Raw genomic sequence first — 8,401 nt, 5'->3', positions numbered from 1 at the left:
TAAGGACGCCTGGTAAATGCTGCAAATGTAAATGATTAAAAAGTCCCAATGGAAGCTGGAAACACACAGATCTTCTGGAATATGATGTGATGCATCAGATTTACGTTGCATGTTTCTACCGCGAGCGGTTCTTACGACCAGCGGCAGCGCGCATTCGCAGTTCGCCCTGCGATCGACAAGGTCTTACAGAGAAGCTTGCTGTTTGGGAGTTGGCAGCGGACCCAAAACCGAAGTCGTATCCTCGAGTGAACTTTACGCAGCGCACATCGCAGCCCGCCCGCCAAAGCAGCATTCCTGCCACAGGTTACACAGCAGAGCCGAGAGCCGGGGCCCCGGGTGACCGATCGCCACGGCGGCCGGAGTGCAGTGACGTGTGTGTCCCCGTTCTCGTGCTGAAAGGTCACTTTTCTGGCGCTTTCGTGTTGTCCCTGCTACTCGGACCTGGATGGGGCTGGTTGGAGATGAATCACCTTCTCTGGTCCCTTCACTTGAACATCTCGGACCCTTTTAACGTTGCATCAGCCCTGATGTTTATATGGGCGGACTGAGCAGAAAATGACCGACGTTCCGTTTCCTTGTTCTGGGATCCGGTCTGTTCGTAAACGTATTTTTTTCATGTACTTTTTGTTTGTCTGAAGATTGAAGTCTGATTGCAAGTGAACCCTCGTATGGGACGTGTCTGCAACCCCCTGAGGGCCGGCCTCTCGTACGGAGCAAAATTCCGGCGAGTCCCTCTCGGCCTCCCTCCGCTGGGGAGGAAGGGGTTAAGAAATGTGGGAGGAGCGGCCGTCCTCACTTCACCCCTGTGGGTTCGAACTCGCCCCCATTGTCCCGGTTCTCCAGCGAAGGACGCGTCCGGTTAACATACGAGAGCAGGACAGGAAGTTTATCGGGGCGCCCTCGATCCCGGGGGCTCCCTTCATTCAGACATTTAAAGAGGAGAAGTGTACACGCCCCCCCCCCCCCCCCGGCACACTCGTCCTTTGTTGCTGCGCCCCAATTTCTCCCTCGGTCTTCACCGCATGCGAGAAGAGGAGCGGATATCGACGCTGCTGCTCTTCCAGCGGCTCCTCCCCCCGGACGGTCGGTGCCAGGAGGAGGAGGAGGAGGAGGAGGAGGAGGAGGAGGAGGAGGGATCAGAGCTGGTCGGACGTTAACCCTCCCCACACTTCCCACACGCCACCGCCACGGCTCCTTCGCTTTCCTTTTTAGCACAGTTTGGACCGCTCTGCGTGAAGAGGAGGCCGGAGCGCCGGGACGTTCGTGCCGGAGTGGAGTGAAAATGGCTGTTTGCTGGCGCTCCGGTGAACGGGGAGGACGGGGGAGGTACGTCGGTGGGGCTTTTTCTGGGACAGGTGCCAAATTCCAAACAAAAGGCAGAAAAAGGCCACGAGCGTGGACAAGGAGACGGGACGAGCAGCAGGAGCATGGACAGGGACCGGGGGGACACCAGTGCTGCCTTTTTTTCCCCCGGCTGAACGTGTTTGTGTGCACTTTTCACCGAGCCAGAAACTACGGCCACGGCCCGGATTTTTTGAATACTTTTCTCTCCGCCCCCTGCCCCTCCCACATCCAGTAAAGGCGTCCGCTCGGCGTCCAGGCTGCTGAATAATTAATCCGCTGGGAGATGGGTGGGCGGTGCCAAGCCCTGATTGGCCGGGACGGTAACAGTCCTCTGACGTTACGTCCTTCTGTTTGCTAACATTCCTCAGTCAGACGTGCAGTAACTGTCAGCCTAGCCGCACACGCCCGCCCGCCCGCCACCGCATGGCCTCCCATTGTGCCGAGGCCTTGCCGTCCCGGGCCAGGAGTGGCGGGCAGTTCCCATCGGTCCCTCCCTCCGTGCTCGGCGATGGAGCGGACAGGCGCCTCTCGGCCCCGCGGCCCGGCCTGGTCTCCTCTGGGCGATCGAGGTGGGTGATAATGGCTCCGTTTCTGCGCTCATGCTGGTTTCGTGTGGCAAACTTTATGGAGTTGAGCATTCGTCAAATATCATTGGAATGTTCTCCTCTTATTCCTACTTACCTGCAGCATTTACAACGTTCCTGTTTCTTTTCTCCTTTTTACGAGTTCATGCGGGGCATGGCGAGCTGCGTACGAGATTCCGTAAATCTTCTTTACGCCTTACACAAAATTAAAAGCCGTAAGGACGTACGGTACAGCTCTTTTCATGAGCTAAGACTCACCTCGCCGAACCTGGCCGCTGCCACCGCGCCGGTGATCGTCCCCCAGCGCGGTGAGGGACCCGCGCCGGGTGCTGCGACGTTGGGATGGGCGCCAGGCCGCGGCCCCGCCGTGCCTCGTTTTGCAGCGGTGATGCGCATTTTCAGCAAAACGATCCTCGACTGGAGAATCTCTGCTCTGCGTTGGCGAGTTGGTGAACAGTTTAGATGATTTCACGTCGGTACACGCAGCGCGTTATGTAATAAGAGTCGGTAGGAGCCCGTGCTGAGGGTGACGTGTCGGCTCGAACAGACATTCCGCGTTCGTTTGGTAGGCGAACCCGCTTTAAAATTGATGTTTTTTTCGTATTTCCTTGATGTGTACGACTGTAAGTGGGAGGACCGACTCTTCATCACCGAGTCCACATGTAACTCGCTGGTTCCGGCGCACGGCTGAGAGGGACGGGCGGCCTTGAATATTTTTGTGTTGTGAATTTAATGGACGTCCAGTGATAACAAGAGGATGATGGCAGTGAGCCATCTTTTTTCAACACACACACACACACACACACACACACACACACAGCTAGCCCACCTCCTTCATGCAACCCGCAGCATAAAATGTCCACGCAAATATATACACCACAATGGAAATGTCGTTCGTAAATTCGGAATTCTTTAGTTCCCGCTGTTTCTTTTCTGTTCTTGTAAAATAGCCGAAAATATTCATTTGCCATGAGATTCATTTGGGATTTTATAATACGTGTAATATTTTATAAAAGCCCCCACCCCAATTCTCTCATACGAATGGAGAAGAAATCTGAATTACTAAAAAGGAACGAAACAAACAATTTAGTCAAGTAAAATACAGACCGACGTCAGACGAAGACGTAATGGGGGGAGAGAGGGGGTCATTTCTGCACATGTATAACAGTGCTGTGAACAAGCTGACCCCCGTCTGCTGAAGACTGCAGAGTAAATGAGGATGGACACACTCACTCACTCACACACACACACACACACACACACCCATGTGCACCATAAAGGACCTTGGGTTTCACTTTGAATGGAGTTCCCACGCCTCTGAGTGGAGCTCAGGGTACAGACCCCTCCTTAAAAGACACCACTCGCGCACACTTTCTCACACAGACACCCAGTCTAGACTGAAGAAAATAATATCCAGAAATAAATAAACCAGTCCTGCAAAGTCAAATATTATTTTGCCCCATTTTGTATAAATGTGTGCAGTACTATTTTTACATTAAATCCAATGCCCTTTATTATAATATAACATCTATATAATTGGGGACCGAATAGTTAATGAATTCACTTTTACAACTTGTCACTGTATTGTGCGAATTTTTCCTTGATTAATTGCTGCTGCGTCCTTTTCAACATTTGTGTGTTTTGGAGTGTGAGAAGGTGGTTAAGGTTAATTAAAATTCAAATTTTATTTGTCACATACATAGTCGTACACGGTATGATGTGCAGTGAAATGCTTTTTGCGACTACTACAGACCACAGTATTGCAAATGTTGCAAGTAAACAATGAACCAATATGCAAATATTGCAAACATAACCAAATATTACACTTTTACATCTATAACATAAAATATGTGTAACAGGTAGGGTGAAGGTGTGCAAATGAGTGAAAGACAATATTTAAAAAAAAGAGCAGTGAAGTATAAAGCGCAAAGATTAAATGTTGGGTGTGAGTACTGAGTCAATGTACAACCTTTATTTTTCTCCTAATGCAGTCACCAAACATCTAGATCCAAAACGGTGATTTGAACATCATAATTCCGATGCATATTTTACGACTGTAACAGGTCTCATTTATATGTGTTCAGCTCCTGCACGATCAATTTAATTTTCTATTCATTAACAAACTTTAGAAACTGACGTTTCTCATGCAGTTAGAATTTAATTTGTCAGCCACGTTAACATATTTCAAGTCATCGCATGTTCATTATTCCGTGCACATGAACAGCAGACAAAATAGTGCTGTGACGTTCGAATCGCTTTCCAACAGCAGCACTCGCCGTGGCCTAATCGAAATATCCGAATTTCTTGTAAACAAGTTTATTCGTTGAGAAATGCATTTACTTTAAAAAACCAAAATGTACACTGTTAAAAGGCTGCTCTTGTCGCCTCTTAGCCGACTGCGACGACTACCTGTTATAAAATGCTGGCTGGAGCGGTGGGAACGGACAGGTAGGGGCAGCGGGGTTCCGAGGGCCGCTCCGCAGGACGCTGGCGGGGAGGGGCTGCCGTCTAGACCAACCTGCTGTCTGCTCGTACAATGGCTGGTATGCAGACAAGTGACAAAAGGTTGGGCGTGGCAGTGCAATTGCAGAGTGGCAAAATGATGTCATGGCGACCACACCCCCAGGGGCCAGAATTTAGCCCGTGCATGTGCAATCGCGGCCATAATTCACGTTAATCTTCAGGAGGACGGCCTTTGTGTGCAAAATGTGTCGCAAACTATGTTCTGGTAGAATACTAAATTCTCATTATTACGAATGCACAATGCCATATTTTCACAGCTCTGGCAAAACCTGTAGCCTGCAGAGCGGCGCCACCTACTGCCACCTGCTCCTTACAGCAGCTGCCACTGTATGGGGCGTGGAGGGGAAACATCAGGGCAGATGGTGCATCTGTCACAGGTTTGGCCACAGCTCCCCGTTTAGCAGAGGAAGGGACTGCAGACCACGGACCGCTACTGCCACGCCAGACGTGGTGGTGGGATGCAGCGGAGTAAATCGCCCTTCTGGAGGGTTCGTCTGAGGACACAGGCGGGCCACGCCCTGACGAAAGCCCCTTTTATGATCTAGACCTCTTATCTTGATCAGGCTGATCGTATTCTATCGCGATAGAAATGTTCATAATGTTCTTCCAAAATCAACAGTCCTAAAGCACTATTATTACACAATTAAACCAAGAAACCATGCGGTCATCACATCTTACAGTACAGCTATTGTGGAAATATCTAATTAAATCATTAGTTAATGACTGGAAATGACGTCGCTGTTATTAGTCCTAGTGAATAAATGAACCGTTTGGGTTAACCGTTGTAATTCCTGACATTTATAGATAAATGCAATTTTTTTTATTCAAATAAATGCATTTTTACAGAATTTTTGGAATATTTTGGAATCTTCACACTAGTTTACTTATATATAGAGGTCCAGAATGAAAAATATTGTGCAGAAATTTTCTAGCAAAAAATGTAAATCATTTTTTTCAGGCCAAGCAATTTATAACAAAACAAAAACACATTAATGAGGGCTGGTAGTAGCCTAGTGGGTAACACACTCGCCTGTGAACCAGAAGACCCGGGTTCGAATCCCACTTACTACCATTGTGTCCCTGAGCAGGACACTTAACCCTGAGTGTCTCCAGGGGGGGACTGTCCCTGTAACTACTGATTGTAAGTCGCTCTGGATAAGGGCGTCTGATAAATGCTGTAAATGTAATGAGCATTAATTACACTGCATAGATTACTTTTGGAAGGGAAAAAAAAAGTTGTATATTAACCAAAATTATATCCGTGCACATTAAACGTATAAAACCCCCCCCCAAAAAATCCTACAACTACTGTAATGAATCCCTTCATTCTTTTACTGTCGGCTACTGGTTTAGAGGACGAGTGAAGTGTGATTTTGTGTGTGAGTCACTCCTGTGGGTAGGACCCCCCATCCTGGAGTAAACCACACAGCTCTTACCACACACACACACACACATACACACACTTTCAGAGAATTGTTCTGAGTGAACCTGACCTCCGAAGCTCCACGTCCTCGCCTCATTAAGAGGCTCCGGTAATTACGGGCCTCGGGACCATCAACATTTGTCTCCTCTCTCTGCCCAGGTGCTGCGTACCTGGCCGAGTCGCGGTGAGTAGACCTCCGTCTTTCCACAGTCCCTCGCGGCAGAGAGGCCGAGACTGTCCTTTGGGGTGAGGTAGTAGGTTGTATAGTTTTGGGGTGAATCCCTTTCTGTGAGATAACTATACAACTTACTGTCTTTCCTGAAGTGGCTGTGATGTCGTCGGTGAAGAAGAGGAGACCGCGCACGGAATTATGGTTTTGTGGCGCCGACTGCCAGTGATGTTCGTACAGGGTGAGGTAGTATGTTGTGTGGTTTCAGGGTTGTCATTTTGCCCCATCAGGAGATAACTATACAACCTACTGCCTTCCCTGAAGGGCAGCAGGACATCACTGGACGGGAACGAGCCTGGACACAGTTTTTTAAAGATAATAACATGAAATAAAAACACGTCAACGCTCGCAACTGGAGTTTTTCTTGCTGATGAACAATAAGAAATGTAATAACCAGCATAAACTTCATCTGCACCATCACTACTACACAGGGATTTGCAGCATACTAATTAAAACAATACTCTTACGTCTCAGTGCAAATTAACATGGTACTTGAACTGAACTTGTAGGTCTATTTCAATTTCATTTGTAAGGAAAATGCAATATTCTCCTAATGGAAGCAAACAGCTCAATTAGGGCGCACTTCACGTGACCCGGATGTGGAACGTTAATTAGGTTCATGCCAGAAGAGGCGGAGCTAATGTCCTGCGGACAAATTGGAAGTTTTATTAACTTTCTGAACACGATCAGCAATCCTAACAGGTAAAATGGGCGTCCAAAGAATTATGATAATTCCTAATAATAATAATAGCTGTGCATGATTTTCATCTAGCGCCTTTAAATTTAAAGTTGTTTCATGGAATATGCACTTAAATCCAAGTAAGAGGGGTCTGAGCCGACCTTGTGGGTGTCTGAAGGAGGTTTCAGATACGCATGCGCGACGTTCACATCCTTGATCAGGATCAATAATGGATGTGGAGACCTGAACACCGTTTGGATGAGATGATATGAGATCGTCATGGCTCTCCCAGGCCATCTGCTGGTGTGAAAAAAAAAATTCCATAATTCTGCAAACGGCGTACAACATATCCACCTCATCAGGTAAGATCGTATTAATCACTGCGGTAATTAATCGGTCTCTTGTCTGTTTGTCCATTTCGATTCACATTTCAGATACAGGGCGTGGTGTTTTTCTACATTCACTCTTCTGCCAAACAGGAGTTTTAATCTTTTCAGCTCTCCATCACCGTGACACCCACGACAGGGGGGGAAATGCGGCTGAATGCGGGGTGTAAGGAGCCCCCTTCTCTCTCTAAAAGGAAACTGGTCAAATAAACCATCAAATGACCTGAAATATGCCTTCTTGCCCCAGTTGGCATCAAGCGAAGGCCTGAGGTCCCAGCTGCTGTTCCCACCTGGGGACGGGGCTGTTACTGCGTCCCGGCAGTGCTGCTGATTTGGCGTGCATGGAGTCGGGACGGTTTTGTAGAGGGGTGAGGCGCCGTCATAAAACCCCCGTCAGGATCCGCAGAGATTCACGGCCTTTTCTTTCCATTCGTAAATCATCGTGCGCCCCACAGAATCCAGGAATACGGCATTCTGCTATTAATAGCGTGATAAACGCGCCTCCCGGCCACAGAAATGCGAAGAATCTGCGCTGTATTTCCATACCAAAGTGTCAGGTGTTGCGTTTGGCACGGCGCGGCACTTTAATTCCTCTGAGACGGCCCAGGCCCGGGCGTTGGTGGCCGGCGTCCCCGCGTGAACCTGAGGGGTGTCGGCCGATGGATTTCCACTGAGGTGGTCCATTAAATCACATCCTCCCGGCCATCGTGCCGTCCAGCGGATAATAAACACGCCAGGCTTTATTATTCCAGTAATAAGCTGAAAAGGGTGACATTCGCAGTCCAACCTTTGCGTGTTTATTTCCCTGTAACTGGAGTATTAATGAGCTGCGACGCAGTAAAATATTACAGCTCTCTCCCACCGTTTATACTAGCGCATCTCCAAAAGTTAGAACGGAGTTTAATCATTAAAAAAAAAAAGCCCAACCTTTCAGACCCGGCTAACCGGTTGTAAGAATAGTCTTAAAATATAAGGTTTTCATGAGATCTCACAAGCATAAATGCAAGAAAAGTTCAATTCACGAGCGTCTGTGAACATTCAACTTTTTAAAATACAGTTACAGAAAATTAAGTAAAATTATGTATACGCTATTTCTTGCTTTTCATGCAAAATGAGCTTAAAGAGAAATAAATTCTATATTTATAAGAAACCCAGTATTTGTCCATTTTTATCACTTGTTTAATCCGTGTTTAAACTGTTTTCAGCTCTGCTAAGATCATTGAAAAAGGGGGT

General features: G+C 47.8%; 1 long non-coding RNA gene across 2 annotated transcripts; it reads left to right on the top strand.

Moving 5' to 3' along the window:
- On the top strand, positions 1-8,147 carry LOC114764434 (uncharacterized). Of its 2 annotated transcripts, XR_003742510.1 has the most exons (3): positions 1-1,913; positions 6,034-6,120; positions 6,199-8,147. It is a non-coding gene; the product is annotated as an uncharacterized LOC114764434 (long non-coding RNA). The 2 variants fall into 2 exon arrangements; XR_003742509.1 differs by having other exon boundaries at positions 6,034-8,147.
- Positions 8,148-8,401: the final 254 nt, after the last annotated feature.

The sequence above is a fragment of the Denticeps clupeoides genome, chromosome 15 (assembly GCF_900700375.1).
Source record: "Denticeps clupeoides chromosome 15, fDenClu1.1, whole genome shotgun sequence".
Classification (NCBI taxonomy): Eukaryota; Metazoa; Chordata; class Actinopteri; order Clupeiformes; family Denticipitidae; genus Denticeps; species Denticeps clupeoides.
This window is presented reverse-complemented; position numbering and strand designations above follow the sequence as displayed.